The 18945-nt window shown below is 47.2% G+C and overlaps 1 pseudogene across 1 annotated transcript in view; it reads right to left on the reverse strand.

Annotated features, from left to right (window-relative positions):
• Positions 1-1363: 1363 nt before the first annotated feature.
• The window catches only part of LOC118374408 (E3 ubiquitin-protein ligase TRIM71-like), a 26260-nt pseudogene continuing 8678 nt past the window's right edge, over positions 1364-18945 (reverse strand). The window contains exons 2-4 of the transcript XR_008124409.1: positions 9547-9714; positions 3995-4129; positions 1364-3848 (exon numbers count right to left, since the gene is read on the reverse strand). The product of XR_008124409.1 is annotated as an E3 ubiquitin-protein ligase TRIM71-like (transcript). The remainder of the gene's footprint in view (positions 3849-3994; positions 4130-9546; positions 9715-18945) is intronic.

Genomic DNA, 18945 nt, shown 5'->3' on the forward strand with positions numbered 1-18945 from the left:
TACACTCAGCTGTGATTATTAAGGTAAAAGAGATATGAGGTGTGTCTGGCGAGCTGCATGCCTTCCAGCTCTTCTGGGGGTTAGAGCAGCTGGAGACCTACAGCTATGGTGCCTCACTAACTCACATAGGTGTGCCAAATGGCAACCTAGTCCCTATTTAGTGCACTACTATTGACCAGGGCTCATAAAGCTCTGGTCAAAAGTAGTGCGCTATATAGGGATTAGTGTGCCATTTCGAAAAGAACCGAGTCTCCTCGTAAACCAGCACTTGCGGCAATGTGGCTCAACAGACAGGAAATACTGGCCCATTAGACACAGTCAGAGACACAGAGGGAGGAGAGTGGGACTTGGCTTTAACAGTTCAAGCTATAAGCACAATATTAATAGCTATGAACAGCTAGTTTATAACACAGGGCAGGCTACAGCTGGTGAAAAAAACATGAATTCAATTTTAGCATTAGCATTTTTACTGGTTCTTGATGTTCTGTAGTTAATAGCCACTGTGGAACCATGAATGACCTGGTTTGGTTATGTTCTCTCAGACAGAGGTACATACAATAGAGAGGAACTGCTATGCTGACTGATAGTCCAACGTCTAATGTGACCAACAGACTCCCTGCCATCACAGTTCAGAGCAGGGTGAATGTGGGTGTGGGAGCAGCAGCTGATGGAATTCTATTTATGTGGAGCCTTTTGCTTTGGTTACTCAGCCATCTGTAGGCTACATGAGTGGGTCATCAGGCAACTGACAAGCAGCTAGGGGTTACTACGGAGAATATCTATTGAAAATACTATGGAGGCAATGGAGATCAACATCAATGCTGCCACTTTTAAATTTACTGGTCAGTTTTACTTTTTAAATGATTTAATTTGCCACCAGGATAAAACAATATTCTCGCGGTTTCCCATGATTGACGCATTCTATTTTGAAGGAAACAAAGCTAAACGGATGACTTTCTTTGACGGGAACATAGTCGAGGCCCAGAGGCAACGATTGACTTTTCAAACAACGATCACAAAGAAAGGAACATGGTAGTGTCATTAGGGTGCCAATCTAAACCACCAACCATGTGCACAAAGGTTGTTCTTCAAAAAATATCAGAATGAAACTTCACTACTCTTAGGAGAGTTAGTCTACACAGATTTCAATGATTTCTAAATGGATATCAGTAAATAGATTTAGACTCAGGTTCAGACATGGTTGAGATTAAATCCAAGTTAACCCACACCAATGTGTCATTGTCTAATCTTCACTATGTTGTGGCCGAATGCACTAGTTGCCTTAGGATATATTAATCCTGACATGTATTCATTCATCTAACAACAATGATGATTGCCAGTAGTTTCAAGTCACAGTTCTTCATAGATGCCCAGAAAATAACAATTCTGATGATTCACCAAATTCAAGATGGTCAATTCCTTGTTAAATGTTTTTTCCCTGAAATCACACAACTGACTGAACTGACTGGTCACTGATATCAAATATTCAACCTGCCTATAGCAAACTGGCAGCAGCCATTTTGTGGAGAGAATCCATTTTACAGGACGAGTCTCAGATTACAACCTATTCGCTATTTAGTGCACCAGTGCCCTATGGGCTCTAGTCAAAAGTAGTGCACTATTTAGGGAATAGGGTGCCATTTGGGACTCAGCATACTATTGACCTGAGGACACTGGAGTTCTGAGGTACTATGTGGTTGTGACATGAGGTAAAAAAGGTTTTTACAGAGGTATGAAGGCATATTTAAAAACAAAATGGAAAAATAACAGTTGCTGAGTTTATAAAAATGTCTGACTCCACGTTGCCACATGTATGTAACACAGGAAATACATTGTTCTCAGCAACATTCTGGGATTTCACACACTTTATGTCAACAGTAACAATTAGAGAAAATGTGTGAGTGCTTTCTGTGCAAATATCAACCAAATGTTGCTTCATGTTAACTATACTTTTCTCTTGCATTGAGGTAGTTACTTTATCAAAACTCCACTAGCAAAATCTATGCATCAAATAATAAAGGAGTACATTCATACACAGCTACATGAGGTAGGTATGATGCAGTGGAAGTATTTCAACAATGCAAGAAATTCCCTGAGAAAATCAGAGATTTTGACGCACACATCAGGAGCAAAGACAACTATCGAGCCAGATACTGTCACAGAAGGCCTTCTATAGGGTTCAAAATGTCAGCTTATGACAATAACCCCTTGTTGGCAGCGGTTCATGTTCTACATTGATTTGCTCTTTCAAAATAGAGGTAAAGCTGAGAGAAAAGGTCAAGTTTCAATATTACCATCTCCATTTGCTCACAAAGACATTTGCATCTGCTGGGTGTGTTTCAAAATCTCCTCTTCAATGTTTCTTCCTTTGCAAACCAGCAGACAAACTGCCTAGCCTAGAACATAATGATTCGGTTGTTTCCAAAGTCCACGGCAACAATCCTTCCGTCAGGAGTAACAGCTATACCCGATGGGCGATCCATCTGTCCAAAGCTGCTACCCTGAGTCCCCAACTTGCATAAGAAATTACCGTTGGTTTGAAACACCTGGATCCGGTGGTTCCGGGAGTCAGCCACCACGATGCGGTCCTCCTGGTCCACTGCTACGCCCTGCGGCCGCAGGAACTGACCGTTACCGCTTCCCTCTGATCCCAGGAAGCGGGCCGACTGGCAGTCCGACCGGATGATCAACAGACGGTGGTTGTTGAAGTCTGTCACCACCAGGTGGTCCTCCTGAGTGAAGGCCACGCCTCTGGGGGAGTCCAAGTGTTTCCATAGAGCCCCCTCAAAGCCGTACTTGTTGAGGAAGGTGCCGTCCTGCCTGAAGAGCTGGATGCGGTGGTTCCGGGTGTCTGAGACGAGGATCTTTCCCTCCGAGCTGACCGCCACGTCCCAGGGGTAGCTGAACTGACCGGTCTTGGTTCCCTTCTCCCCGAACTTGAGGAGGAACCGGCCTTCAAAGGTGAAGATCTGGATGCGGTGATTATCCTTGTCGGCAACGATGATTCTCCTCTGGCTGTCGCAGGCCACCCCAGCTGGTCGGTCCAACTGGCCTGGTCTGGAGCCCAGCGTACCAAACTTGTGGTGGAAGGAACCGCACGGCTTGAAGATCTGCACCCTGTTGTTGCTTCGGTCAGCTACGATTATGTAGCCCTCTTTGTCCACACACACCCCCCAAGGGCGACACAGCTGCCCATCTCCGTCCCCCTCCCTGCCGAACGAGGCCACCGGAAAGGGGGTACCTCTATAGCTACGGCCAGACTTGACCAGCACTTTAAAGGGGCTGCCTTCGATGTGCTGGTTGCAGATAAGGACTGACACCAGATGTTCTCCTTCTACCTTGGGCAGGTAGCTGACCGTGTACAACCCGTTCTGATGGTCGGTCACCTCAGCGTTTAGCAGGTTACCATCGGACGCCACCACCACAGCTGACACACCGTCCCCACCAGACAGCCTGAGCTCTCCATCATGATCATACCCCACCACAGTGAAGGAAGCCTGCTTACCCTGCAAGCCCCGACAAAGCCCCTCTCCCTGGGCCTTGGTGAGGGGGGCGAAGGCCCCGGAGCTGACCAGACCTAGGGACTGGATGGCGAGGAGCAAGGTCTGGTCGGGGGTGGTGAACAGGATGCGATCATCATCCTGCGGCAGTAACAGCTCCCTGAGGGCCTTAAGCTCTGTGATCTGGAGGAGCATGCTCTCTCTGGCCAGCAGCAGGTCCAGACTACTGCCCTTCTCTAGGACCTGGGTTACTGTAGAGATGGTGCTGTCCAGCTTGGTCAGGTTCTGGTGCAGCTTCTCTAACTGGAGATAGAGGGACTTGGCTTTCACCTGACGGATATTCTCAACCTTAAGAGAGGGCAAAAGGAGGGAGAGGGGAAAGGGACAGAAGGGAGAAAAAAAGTTACACTTGTCAGGTTTTGTAACATTGCTGGAATGTGTAAATGTACTGTAGGTCCTACAGTATGATACTACTTAGCAGAAAACCAACTTACTTTCCACAGTAGTTCACACTCTCGTTCCTCCAGGGCCTTCTTATGACGCTGTGTGATGGCTTTGACCTCTGACTGGACCACCATGGCCTTGAGTTCCACCTGCTCAGCAACGGCCTGTGCTTTCTCAATGCTCAGCTGCAGGTAAATCATTAAGAAACTGCTTTAGTGGGGACGAAATGTAGCATGACCTTTGAATGGTACATTGACACATTATTCACAGGTTAAGTCCTGACAGGTTAAAACCTCTTTAGGCTAGGGGGCAGTATTTTGATGTTTGGATGAAAAACGTGCCCAAAGTGAACTGCCTATTTCTCAGGCCCAGAAGCTAGAATATGCATATAATTGGCAGATTAGGATAGAAAACTCTAAATTTTCCAAAACGGTCAAAATATTGTCTGTGAGTATAACAGAACTGATATAGCAGGCGGAAATCTGAGGAAAATCCATCCAGGAAGTGCCGTTTTTCTGAAACTACTCTTTTCCATTGCAAGCCTATCCTCCATTTAAAGGGATATCAACCATATTCTTTCCCTATGGCTTCCACAAGGTGTGAACAGTCTTTAGACATAGTTTCAGGCTTTTATTCTGAAAAAATGAGAAAGAATGATCACATTGCGTCAGTGGATAGCCAGATGTCCTCAGATTTGTGCATGCGTGCACGCCGGGAGCAAGACCTTTTCTTTCTCTCTTCTATTAAAAAGGCTACCGTCCGGTTGAAATATTAGCTATTATTTATTGTAAAAACAACCTGAGGATTGATAATAAAAGTTTGACATGTTTCTATTAACTTTACGGATATTATTTGGAATTTGTCTGCCCGTCGTGACTGCACGATTACTGAACAAAACGCACCAATCAAATGGAGGTTTTTGGATATAAAGAGAATCTTTATCAAACAAAACTAATATTTATTGTGTAACTGGGAGTCTCGTGAGTGCAAACATACGAAGATCAAAAGGCAAGTGATTAATTGTATTGCTTTTCTGACTTTCGTGACAAATCTACTTTGCTGCTAGCTGTTTGTAATGTTTTGTCTGCTGAGAGCTGTCCTCACATAATCGCATGGTTTGCTTTCACCGTAAAGCCTTTTTGAAATCTGACACACCGGCTGGATTAACAACAAGTTAAGGTATGTTTTGGTGCATTGCACTTGTGATTTCAGGAAAATGAAATATTTTTTGTAATTTAATTTGAATTTGGCGCTCTGCAATTCACCGGATGTAGGTTAAGACCTTTAAATAGTGAAACATTGTTCTTTATCAGATGCAGGAGGTTAGTGTTTCTCAACCTTTTTGCACCAGGGAACAGCAAGCTACTGGTTATCATGAGACTATGGTGTAAATGGCTCTCCTCTCCTCCCCTCCATATCAGTGGATGAATTGATGAGTGACCTCAGTCTTTTCAGTAGGAGGCCAGCTGGTTAAGTGAATTAAATTCCTCAGACTGGGTCCAGTACTACTGGTGGAGAGAGGCTGTTGACCCCAGGCCAACACAGCAGCTGTTTTCCAGACAGTAGTTGGTCCTCATCATGAAGTCACTCTATAGAGGCACCTCTGGTGGATATAGGGGTCGGAACTAAAGCTCAGAGCGTTATGTTAAGACTGTGTTAAGATCTGCAACCAAAATGCTTAATCAGCAGACATGCCTTTAACTGTAGGGAGAGTGAATGCAAGCATGACTAAGTCTCTTGGGATAAAAGTGTCTGCTAAATGGCCTTGATATAAAGTGTGACCGACTAGGACAAAAGGTTCAATTAACTTCTCACTAGGTGGAAGCTGACAACCGTCCATAACCTGATCCGTCCCGGCAGGACTGAGCTCAACCAATGGAATGAGGGGTACTACCAGGGTGGTGGTGTCAATCAGAGAGAAAGCACCAATGACGTCATCTATAGGGGTAACAAATCCTGGTTCAGAGGTTAAGGGGGTGGCAGAACGGGCAAAAAAAGGCGGCAAATGAGATTATGGTGTTTTAATGTAACCCTTTAGGCCAAAGGTCTTCTACCTTTCAGGACAGAGTTCTACAGCTTGGGCTTTGTGCCATTCAAGCCCATGAACATTATGTGTGTCCAAAATTGGACCCATTGTTTATGTAGTGAACTATTTTTGACCAGGGCCCATAGGGAACAGGGTGCCATTTGGGACACAGCCCATGAAATCTCTTCATAGGAAATAATGGATTATCAGGCTGGTCCTTGTCATAGTACAGCCTCTTCACAGGAGCTAAAAACACTCAACCTAGACTGAGTTAGCAGCATTTGGTGAATTAGGTCTTCAAGTTAAGTGAGCCTCAAAACACCAACTGAGCGTCACAGAACTGAAGGGGGTAGGGGGAGGTGTGTTTTCTATTGTGTTTTGAGAAAGGGGAGGGGCATACATATTTCATTGGCATGTGAGTGAGTTGGTTTGGGGGATATGGGGACAGGGCGGGGGAAGGAAGCGTCTTCCTAGAATTCCTCTCCATTGTGTCCGTCCTCCCAAAGCCATCCTGTTCCCAACACCCTTCACTCTCCATTCACAGCTGGAGGACAACCCACCTCCCAGCCAGCCGACTAAGAAGGAGTGGCCTAATGTTCTGAGTGGTTGTCTGCATCCCATGTGACACCCTAATTCCCTTCACGGGGCTGACACCCTAATTCCCTTCACGGGGATGACACCCTAATTCCCTTCACGGGGCTGACACCCTAATTCCCTTCACGGGGCTGACACCCTAATTCCCTTCACGGGGCTGACACCTAATTCCCTTTCACGGGGCTGACTCCCTAATTCCCTTCACGGGGCTGACACTAATTCCCTTCACGGGGCTGACACCCTAATTCCCTTCACGGGGCTGACACCCTAATTCCCTTCACGGGGCTGACACCCTAATTCCCTTCACGGGGCTGACACCCTAATTCCCTTCACGGGGCTGACACCCTAATTCCCTAAAAAGTAGAACGCTATGTAGGGAACATGGTGCCATTTGGGACGCAGCCATAGTATTAGAGGGGCTATAAATGGGCACTATGGCCTCTCCTTCTCGCCCGCTCTCCTTCCCTCTCTCTCCCGCCCTCCCACTCCCAATTCTTCCGGGCCTGTGAGGCTGGGTGATAGCTGACACTAATGATCCATTCTGTTCCTGATGCCGTCAAGACTCTGAATACAAACTGTCAGAGCTGACTCAGTGGTCTCACACACACACACACACACACACACACACACACCAACGTAGAGTCCCCGCTGTATATCCCCCTATAGAACGTAGAGTCCCCTCTGTATATCCCCCATAGATCTACGAGAGTCCCCTCTGTATAAATAGATCTATGAGTCCCCTCTGTATATCCCCCTATAGATCTACGTAGAGTTCCCTCTATCCCCCTATAGATCTACGTAGAGTCCCCTCTGTATATCCCCCATAGATCTCCGTAGAGTCCATGCTGTATATCCCCCTATAGATCACGTAGAGTCCCCTCTGTATATCCCCCTGATAGCGTCAGAGACTCTGAATACAAACTATAGATCTACTAGTAGAGTCCCCTCTGTATATCCCCCTATAGATCTACGTAGAGTCCCCTCTGTATATCCCCCTATAGATCTACGTAGAGTCCCCTCTGTATATCCCCCTATAGATCTACGTAGAGTCCCCTCTGTATATCCCCCTATAGATCTACGTAGAGTCCCCTCTGTATATCCCCCTATAGATCTACGTAGAGTCCCCTCTGTATATCCCCCTATAGATCTACGTAGAGTCCCCTCTGTATATCCCCCTATAGATCTACGTAGAGTCCCCTCTGTATATCCCCCTATAGATCTACGTAGAGTCCCCTCTGTATATCCCCCTATAGATCTACGTAGAGTCCCCGCTGTATATCCCCCTATAGATCTACGTAGAGTCCCCTCTGTATATCCCCCTATAGATCTACGTAGAGTCCCCTCTGTATATCCCCCTATAGATCTACGTAGAGTCCCCTCTGTATATCCCCCTATAGATCTACGTAGAGTCCCCTCTGTATATCCCCCTATAGATCTACGTAGAGTCCCCTCTGTATATCCCCCTATAGATCTACGTAGAGTCCCCTCTGTATATCCCCCTATAGATCTAAGAGTCCCCTCTGTATATCCCCTATAGATCTACGTAGAGTCCCCTCTGTATATCCCCCTATAGATCTACGTAGAGTCCCCTCTGTATATCCCCCTATAGATCTACGTAGAGTCCCCTCTGTATATCCCCTATAGATCTACGTAGAGTCCCCTCTGTATATCCCCCTATAGATCTACGTAGAGTCCCTCTGTATATCCCCTATAGATCTACGTAGAGTCCCCTCTGTATATCCCCCTATAGATCTACGTAGAGTCCCTCTGTATATCCCCCTATAGATCTACGTAGAGTCCCCTCTGTATATCCCCCTATAGATCTACGTAGAGTCCCCTCTGTATATCCCCCTATAGATCTACGTAGAGTCCCCTCTGTATATCCCCCTATAGATCTACGTAGAGTCCCCTCTGTATATCCCCCTATAGATCTACGTAGAGTCCCCCTGTATTTCCCCCTATAGATCTACGTAGAGTCCCCTCTGTATATCCCCCTTTAGATCTACGTAGAGTCCCCTCTGTATATCCCCCTATAGATCTACGAGAGTCCCTCTGTATATCCCCCTATAGATCTACGTAGAGTCCCCTCTGTATATCCCCCTATAGATCTACGTAGAGTCCCCTCTGTATATCCCCTATAGATCTACATAGAGTCCCCTCTGTATATCCCCCTATAGATCTACGTAGAGTCCCCTCTGTATATCCCCTATAGATCTACGTAGAGTCCCCTCTGTATATCCCCCTATAGATCTACGTAGAGTCCCCTCTGTATATCCCCCTATAGATCTACGTAGAGTCCCCTCTGTATATCCCCCTATAGATCTACGTAGAGTCCCCTCTGTATATCCCCCTATAGATCTACGTAGAGTCCCCTCTGTATATCCCCCTATAGATCTATGTAGAGTCCCCTCCGTATATCCCCCTATAGATCTACGTAGAGTCCCCTCCGTATATCCCCCTATAGATCTACGTAGAGTCCCCTCCGTATATCCCCCTATAGATCTACGTAGAGTCCCCTCTGTATATCCCCCTATAGATCTACGTAGAGTCCCCTCTGTATATCCCCCTATAGATCTACGTAGAGTCCCCTCTGTATATCCCCCTATAGATCTACGTAGAGTCCCCTCTGTATATCCCCCCCTATAGATCTACATAGAGTCCCCTCTGTATATCCCCCTATAGATCTATGTAGAGTCCCCTCTGTATATCCCCTATAGATCTATGTAGAGTCCCCACCACCTACAACATGCCTGCATCACATTACCCACTTAAAGCATGCCTGCCCTGCATCCCAGTACCCACCTGTACAGCGTGCCTGCCCTGCATCCCAGTACCCACCTGTACAGCGTGCCTGCCCTGCATCCCAGTACCCACCTGTACAGCGTGCCTGCCCTGCATCTCAGTACCCCCCTGTACAGCGTGCCTGCCCTGCATCCCAGTACCCACCTGTACAGCGTGCCTGCCCTGCATCCCAGTACCCACCTGTACAGCGTGCCTGCCTCGCTGGGCGTCTGCCAGCAGCTGGATGGTGAGGGTCCTGGAGTCCTGCAGGGAATCCTGGAGGTTGAGGAGGCTGTGGCCCGAGTGACAACCCACACTGGCCTCCCTAAAGACAGGCACGGAGCACGTATCACAGAAGAAATGCAGAACCTGCAGAGGGACAGGCACAGGAGCAGACAGTCAGCAACAGAACATGCAGAGGGACAGACACAGGAGCAGACAGTCAGCAACAGAACCTGCAGAGGGAACAGACACAGAAGCAGACAGTCAGCAACAGAACCTGCAGAGGGACAGACACAGAATTAGACAGTCAGCAACAGAACCTGCAGAGGGAGAAGGCACAGGAGCAGACAGTCAGCAACAGAACCTGCAGAGGGACAGGCACAGAAGCAGACAGTCAGCAACAGAACCTGCAGAGGGACAGACACAGGAGCAGACAGTCAGCAACAGAACATGCAGAGGGACAGACACAGGAGCAGACAGTCAGCAACAGAACCTGCAGAGGGAACAGACACAGAAGCAGACAGTCAGCAACAGAACCTGCAGAGGGACAGACACAGAATTAGACAGTCAGCAACAGAACCTGCAGAGGGAGCAGGCACAGGAGCAGACAGTCAGCAACAGAACCTGCAGAGGGACAGGCACAGAAGCAGACAGTCAGCAACAGAACCTGCAGAGTGACAGGCACAGAAGCAGACAGTCAGCAACAGAACCTGCAGAGTGACAGGCACAGGAGCAGACAGTCAGCAACAGAACCTGCAGAGGGAAAGGCACAGAAGCAGACAGTCAGCAACAGAACCTGCAGAGGGAACAGGCACAGAAGCAGACAGTCAGCAACAGAACCTGCAGAGGGAACAGGCACAGAAGCAGACAGTCAGCAACAGAACCTGCAGAGTGACAGGCACAGAAGCAGACAGTCAGCAACAGAACCTGCAGAGTGACAGGCACAGAAGCAGACAGTCAGCAACAGAACCTGCAGAGGGAACAGGCACAGAAGCAGACAGTCAGCAACAGAACCTGCAGAGGGAACAGGCACAGAAGCAGACAGTCAGCAACAGAACCTGCAGAGTGACAGGCACAGAAGCAGACAGTCAGCAACAGAACCTGCAGAGTGACAGGCACAGAAGCAGACAGTCAGCAACAGAACCTGCAGAGTGACAGGCACAGAAGCAGACAGTCAGCAACAGAACCTGCAGAGGACAGGCACAGAAGCAGACAGTCAGCAACAGAACCTGCAGAGGGACAGGCACAGAAGCAGACAGTCAGCAACAGAACCTGCAGAGGGAAAGGCACAGAAGCAGACAGTCAGCAACAGAACCTGCAGAGGGACAGGCACAGAAGCAGACAGTCAGCAACAGAACCTGCAGAGTGACAGGCACAGAAGCAGACAGTCAGCAACAGAACCTGCAGAGGGACAGGCACAGGAGCAGACAGTCAGCAACAGAACCTGCAGAGGGAACAGGCACAGGAGCAGACAGTCAGCAACAGAACCTGCAGAGGGACAGGCACAGGAGCAGACAGTCAGCAACAGAACCTGCAGAGGGAACAGGCACAGGAGCAGACAGTCAGCAACAGAACCTGCAGAGGGAAAGGCACAGGAGCAGACAGTCAGCAACAGAACCTGCAGAGGGAACAGGCACAGGAGCAGACAGTCAGCAACAGAACCTGCAGAGTGACAGGCACAGAAGCAGACAGTCAGCAACAGAACTGCAGAGGGAACAGGCACAGAAGCAGACAGTCAGCAACAGAACCTGCAGAGGGACAGGCACAGAAGCAGACAGTCAGCAACAGAACCTCAGGGACAGGCACAGAACCTGCAGAGGGAACAGGCACAGAAGCAGACAGTCAGCAACAGAACCTGCAGAGGGACAGGCACAGAAGCAGACAGTCAGCAACAGAACCTGCAGAGGGAACAGGCACAGAAGCAGACAGTCAGCAACAGAACCTGCAGAGGACAGACACAGAAGCAGACAGTCAGCAACAGAACCTGCAGAGGGACAGGCACAGAAGCAGACAGTCAGCAACAGAACCTGCAGAGGACAGACACAGAAGCAGACAGTCAGCAACAGAACCTGCAGAGGGAACAGACACAGAAGCAGACAGTCAGCAACAGAACCTGCAGAGGGACAGACACAGAAGCAGACAGTCAGCAACAGAACCTGCAGAGGGACAGACACAGAAGCAGACAGTCAGCAACAGAACCTGCAGAGGGAACAGACACAGAAGCAGACAGTCAGCAACAGAACCTGCAGAGGGACAGACACAGAAGCAGACAGTCAGCAACAGAACCTGCAGAGGGACAGGCACAGAAGCAGACAGTCAGCAACAGAACCTGCAGAGGGACAGGCACAGAAGCAGACAGTCAGCAACAGAACCTGCAAGAAGGGACAGGCACAGAAGCAGACAGTCAGTGTTTTAACATTAAGCTATGGCTCTGCCTCCATCTGCACAACGATGTACTGTATGGCATCACATAACAGAACCTGCAGACATTAAGCTATGGGGACAGGCACATTAAGAAGCAGACGAGTCAGCATCACATACTCAGCTATTGCCTCCATCTGCACAACATGTCATATCCATCTGCACAACGATGTACTGTATGGCAACATACCAACATTAAGCTATGGCTCTGCCAGCCAAATGTATGGCATCATACTCAGTGTTACATGGCTCTGCCTCCATCTGTACATGTACTGTATGGCATCACATACTCAGTGTTTTAACATTGAGCTCGGGTCATCTGACCATTTGGCATCAATACTCAGTGTTTTAACATGGCTCTGCCTCCCATAACATGTACTGTATGGCTCAGTGTTTTAACATTAAGCTGGCTCTGCCATCTGCACAACGATGTACTGTATGGCATCACATACTCAGTGTTTTGACATTAAGCTATGGCTCTGCCTCCATCTGCTGCATACTCAGTGTTTTAACGATGGCTCTGCCTCCATCTGCACAACGATGTACTGTATGGCATCACATACTCAGTGTTTTAACATTAAGCTATGGCTCTGCCTCCATCTGCACACAACGATGTACTGTATGGCATCACATACTCAGTGTTTTGACATTAAGCTATGGCTCTGCCTCCATCTGCACAACGATGTACTGTATGGCATGGCAGCTATGGCTCTGCCTCCATCTGCACAACAGTGCATCACATTCAGTGTTTTAACATTAAGCTATGGCTCTGCCTCCATCTGCACAACAATGTACTGTATGGCATCACATACTCAGTGTTTTGACATTAAGCTATGGCTCTGCCTCCATCTGCACAACATGTACTGTATGGCATCACATACTCAGTGTTTTAACATTAAGCTATGGCTCTGCCTCCATCTGCACAACAATGTACTGTATGGCATACTCAGTGTTTTGACACATGGCTCTGCCTCCATCTGCACAACATGTACTGTATGGCATCACATACTCAGTGTTTTGACATTAAGCTATGGCTCTGCCTCCATCTGCACAACAATGTACTGTATGGCATCACATACTCAGTGTTTTAACATTAAGCTATGGCTCTGCCTCCATCTGCACAACAATGTACTGTATGGCATCACATACTCAGTGTTTTAACATTAAGCTATGGCTCTGCCTCCATCTGCACAACAATGTACTGTATGGCATCACATACTCAGTGTTTTGACATTAAGTATGGCATCACATACAGTGTTTTGACATTATGGCTCTGCCTCCATCTGCCTCAACATCAGTGTTTGCATTAAGCTATGGCTCTGCCTCCATCTGCACAACGATGTACTGTATGGCATCACATACTCAGTGTTTTAACATTAAGCTATGGCTCTGCCTCCATCTGCACAACGATGTACTGTATGGCATCACATACTCAGTGTTTTAACATTAAGCTATGGCTCTGCCTCCATCTGCACAACGATGTACTGTATGGCATCACATACTCAGTGTTTTAACATTAAGCTATGGCTCTGCCTCCATCTGCACAACGATGTACTGTATGGCATCACATACTCAGTGTTTTAACATTAAGCTATGGCTATGGCACAACAATGTACTGTATGGCATCACATCAGTGTTTTGACATTAAGCTATGGCTCTGCCTCCATCTGCACAACGATGTACTGTATGGCATCACATACTCAGTGTTTTGACATTAAGCTATGGCTCTGCCTCCATCTGCACAACGATGTACTGTATGGCATCACATACTCAGTGTTTTGACATTAAGCTATGGCTCTGCCTCCATCTGCACAACGATGTACTGTATGGCATCACATACTCAGTGTTTTGGACACAGTCCTGTCTAAAGCAGAGTAGAGTGAAAGAAGAAACAAGGGTAAGAAAGAATGAAAGAGAGGAAGCAGGAGTGCAGTGGTGTGAAGTACTTAAGTAAAAATACTTTAAAATAAGTATATATTTAGTATACATAAGTATATATTTTTTGTATCTACACTTTATTTTTGACACTTATCAAGAGAACATCCCTGGTCATCCCTACTGCCTCTGATCTGACGGACTCACTAAACAAATGCTTTGTTTGTAAATTATGTCTGAGTATTGGAGTGTGCCCCTGGCTATCTGTAAATACATTTAAAAAAACACAAAAATCATGCCGTCTGGTTTTCTTAATGTAAGGAATTTGAAATTATTTACACTTAAGTATATTGAAACAGAATATTTTGGTTTTCTCACGTAGTATTTTACTGGGTGACTTTCACCTCAGTCATTTTCTATTAAGATACCTTTACTCAAGTATGACGATTGGCTACTTTTCCCATCACTGCAGGAGTGAAAGGGCAGAGCGTACAGGATAGGATGGAGAAAGTAGGGTGAGTGATGCAGGCCAATCACTACATTGTATAGAGAAAGGAGGCCAATAAACAATTACATTGGTCTGTTGCCAAGAACATCAATATTTCCAATACAGAGCCCCTGAAGATGTTTATCTTAGCTGTGTTCCTATGTATTACCACTAAAATGTATGTATGTGTGGCACGTATCCAGAAATCCATTCAAGCACTGTATAGTACATGTCTCTATAGCAACAGTCATAATATAACTTGGTGCTGGTGTGGGGACATACTCTGACGATACTAAGGTTTAATGCAGAGGTTAAGTTGTCAGAGAGTTTTCACAATGAGAGTTCATTTATGCTCTAGAGTTAGTTCTGGAGATTCAGTACGAGAGTGTGTGTGTTTAGTCCACTCAGCACCACAAAGCCCTCAAATTAAATGATGGATCACTCAGCATGGGTCGGGGTACATAGCTCACCCATTGGCCCCTTCCCTCTTCCCAGTCAGCCATTTGAAAATGTCAAGCAATGGATTCGGAGGTGCTTTCTGCTCCCCACAACAAAGGCCAACCATCAGCGCTGACTAACACCTCTAACACAGCCCTCAACAGGCTGACAACCTCTAACACAGCCCTTTAGGACCTCTAACACAGCCCTCAACAGGGACAACCTCTAACACAGCCCTTTCAACAGGGACCTCTAACACAGCCCTAACACAGCCCTTTAGGACCTCTAACACAGCCCTTTAGGACCTCTAACACAGCCCTTTAGGACCTCTAACACAGCCCTTTAGGACCTCTAACACAGCCCTTTAGGACCTCTAACACAGCCCTTTAGGACCTCTAACACAGCCCTTTAGGACCTCTAACACAGCGCTCAACACCACGTTTAGTAAGGGGGTTTTTCAGCTGTTTGGCCACACATGTTTTCATGCTGCAGCAAACATAAAAATGTCTCAATGAATGACGGGTATCTTGGGTTATCTTCAATTAATTGGGACTATTTTGATGAAGTTTATACTGGCTACGGGGTCTCAAATCAACAAATGGAAATACACGCTTTTTTCACGTTTTTCAAGCGAAGGTCTTTTAAAGGAGTTTGCGAGTACACTCATTGGGTTTGGGCTAGCAGCCAGCACAACTGAAGTATGCTGATGTCTTTAGCCCCCAGATCAGAGCAGCAGAGGAGAGGAGAAAGATGGCAGCCAAAAGAATACGTTTGTTATTCAAAACGGTTATTACGGTGACTGCAGTCATTTGGCTGGCCAATTACAGTCATCCAAAATTCCGTGACCGTTACAGTCCTAGTGTTGTGTTATCGCACCAGAGGTTGTGATCCTGTATCTATCAGCATCACAGAGGGAGGGGGAGGAATGGAGGGACCTTTAAACACCAAACTGCCAACAGAAGTGGCCAAAGTCAGGATGCACTTGGACTTCTGTGGAACAGGACAGAGCTGTTATCACGTCCATGTTACGGTATTTCATGTGTCTGAAGTGAAACAAGGGGACAGTGGAACCATTCCCTGGGATGGTGGACATCAAAACACATCCAAATCAGAAAACATCTGGAATTATGATTCATCAGAATCTCAGACAGTAAATTACACTAAGTTGTTGCTTCCTCGCTAGCCTGTAGATCTACTGGAAATGTAACGAGGGACAGAATAATGCAACGTCCCAGAATTTCAGAACCCTAATAAAGAACTGTGCCTCCTCATGGACTGACCATGAGCCAAAACACATGAGACATTTCAGAGCCCCTCACTGTCTAGGAATAGGGCTTCCATCCCATCCCAGAGAAAGAGCTGCTTTGATGCCATGCCAGACGTTTCTTGTATATAAAATTATGAAAGCGCTTCCATGTGAGCTGTGCGTGTGGGGGGGGGGGACTACCCTACAGTCCACACACTTACCCCCACACACACACCCATATGAGCCCCCTGGTTAATGGTAGAGTGAAGGAACTACCCAACTACAGGGAAGTGTCACGGACACATCTCTCTTTGACAAGCTCCAGCTCTACACTGATCGATGTGTCCAACACTTCCACACAGCGGTGACTGTGTGTACACCCATTCTGTTTCCTACAATGGTGATATTCCATCTGTACTAAAATCTACACTCAGCAGAAGAAGAAACGTGACCCACACTGAGTGAATCCCCCTTCTACTTCCCACTGTTCATCAGAAACACAATCTGCAGACCATTCCAACGGCTTTCTTTATGTCCCTGGACTGGACTGACTGTTCCATCTGTCTTCTTCATACAACAGCATTAAATGTTCAGACATATGTTCCACTGACTCGCCAGCCGTGCTGCCTGCTTTATGGCAACACAGAGTCTACGTTCCAAATGGCACCCTATTCCCTTCATAGTGCACTACTTTACCTTAGGGGCAGGTCAAAAGTAGTGCACTATCTAGGCATAGGGTGCCATTTGGGACGTATAAACAGTTATTTTGGCTAGACATGGTTTTGATATTCCCAATGAGAAGAATGGGCCCCATCGTTAATGCAATGTCTGCTGATGTCTGCCGCCTTGTAGGACCAGCAGGGAAACCAAACGTCCACTCTGTCAAGTTAAAACTATTTTCAAAGTCTCTTCAACACAGAGATTTATAGTCACGGGGAGAAAAGATGTACAATTCCTTTCATTAAAAGACCTGAGTCCTGCCAATGCAATGGTTGTGCATGTGTAGCCTACAGTAGAACTTTAACGTGTATTAAAGGTTTGGTCTAGAACTAATCAATATGGACAACATCTACAATGTTCATCCACCTTCAGAACCAGCTGAACTAGGAGGAATAGAGCTTCATTAGAGAGAGAACTTTCCATGGGAATAAAACAACAGATCTCCAGTTCTTCTGTCTGGCTTCTAATTCTGTTACATAAGAGGTCTATTAGTAATACTGCCAGTCAGGCCTCCTTCCTCATCCCTAATGAAGACCGTTCCACATTCCTGATGAAGGTCTGGTCCTACCATAGGAACCCCTCTCTCTCTGGTTAGGTCCTAAGCTGGGCCGGGGATAAACTGGGGCTGGGCCGGGGCTGAACTGGGGCTGGGCCGGGGCTGAACTGGGGCTGGGCCGGGGATGAACTGGGGCTGGGCGGGGATGAACTGGGGCTGGGCCGGGATGAACTGGGGGGCTGGGCTGAACTGGGGCTGGGCCGGGATGAACTGGGGCTGGGCCGGGATGAACTGGGGCTGGGCCGGGATGACTGGGGCTGGGCCGGGGATGAACTGGGGCTGGGCCGGGATGAACTGGGGCTGGGGGGATGAACTGGGGCTGGGCCGGGATGAATGATAAACTGGGGCTGGGCCGGGATGAACTGGGGCTGGGCCGGGGATGAACTGGGGCTGGGCCGGGGATAAACTGGGGCTGGGCCAGGGCAGTTTTCAATTGTTTTTATATCAAAGCACCGGGAGGGGCTCCCTCTCTTACATGAAATGGGTTAAAATTGAAAAAGAGATTCACAGGGAGGAAGAGGAAGAAGAACTGAAACAGAATAATAAAATAGTGACTGAGGTTGGTTCTCAGAGGATGTCCCCAGCTAGACAGAATGACAAACCAGACAAGATTCCTCACGAGTTCACTGCACTGATAGGAGCGATGGTAGCCAATCACAGGCGGTAGATGGCACCTTAATTGGGGAGGACAGGCTCATAGTAATGGCTAGAAAGGAATACATGGAATGGTATAAACCACATCAGACCCATGGTTTCCTTGTGTTCGACACTCTTCCATTTTAGCCATTATTATGAGCCGTTCCCCTCAGCAGTCTAATGTACCCCTGTGTAGTCAATGAGAGACGGGCCTCCTCCCCCAGTTAACTGTCTAATGTACTGTGGAATCATTGACTGAATGTTCATAGCTGTCAGTGTAGTCAATGACTGTGGAATCATTGACGGGCCTCCTCCCCCAGTTAACTGTCTAATGTACTGTGGAATCATTGACTGAATGTTCATAGCTGTCAGTGTAGTCAATGAGAGACGGGCCTCCTCCCCCAGTTAACTGTCTAATGTACTGTGGAATCATTGACTGAATGTTCATAGCTGTCAGTGTAGTCAATGAGAGACGGGCCTCCTCCCCCAGTTAACTGTCTAATGTACTGTGGAATCATTGACTGAATGTTCATAGCTGTCAGTGTAGTCAATGAGAGACGGGCCTCCTCCCCAGTTAACTGTCTAATGTACTGTGGAATCATTGACTGAATGTTCATAGCTGTCAGTGAGTCAATGAGAGTTCCTCCTCCCCAGTTAACTGTCTAATGTACTGTGGAATCATTGACAGTGTAATGGTACTGTGGAATCATTGACTGAATGTTCCTCCTCCCCCAGTTAACTGTCTAATGTACTGTGGAATCATTGACTGAATGTTCATAGCTGTCAGTGTAGTCAATGAGAGACGGGCCTCCTCCCCCAGTTAACTGTCTAATGTACTGTGGAATCATTGACTGAATGTTCATAGCTGTCAGTGTAGTCAATGAGCAACAGACGGGCCTTTTATTTAACTGTCAATGTCTGTGGAATCACATGAATGTTCATAGCTGTCAGTGTCTCATCAGAGACGGGTCCTGACCCCAGTTAACTAAACTGTCTAAT

This window comes from Oncorhynchus keta, unplaced genomic scaffold (assembly GCF_023373465.1).
Source record: "Oncorhynchus keta strain PuntledgeMale-10-30-2019 unplaced genomic scaffold, Oket_V2 Un_contig_777_pilon_pilon, whole genome shotgun sequence".
NCBI lineage: Eukaryota > Metazoa > Chordata > Actinopteri > Salmoniformes > Salmonidae > Oncorhynchus > Oncorhynchus keta.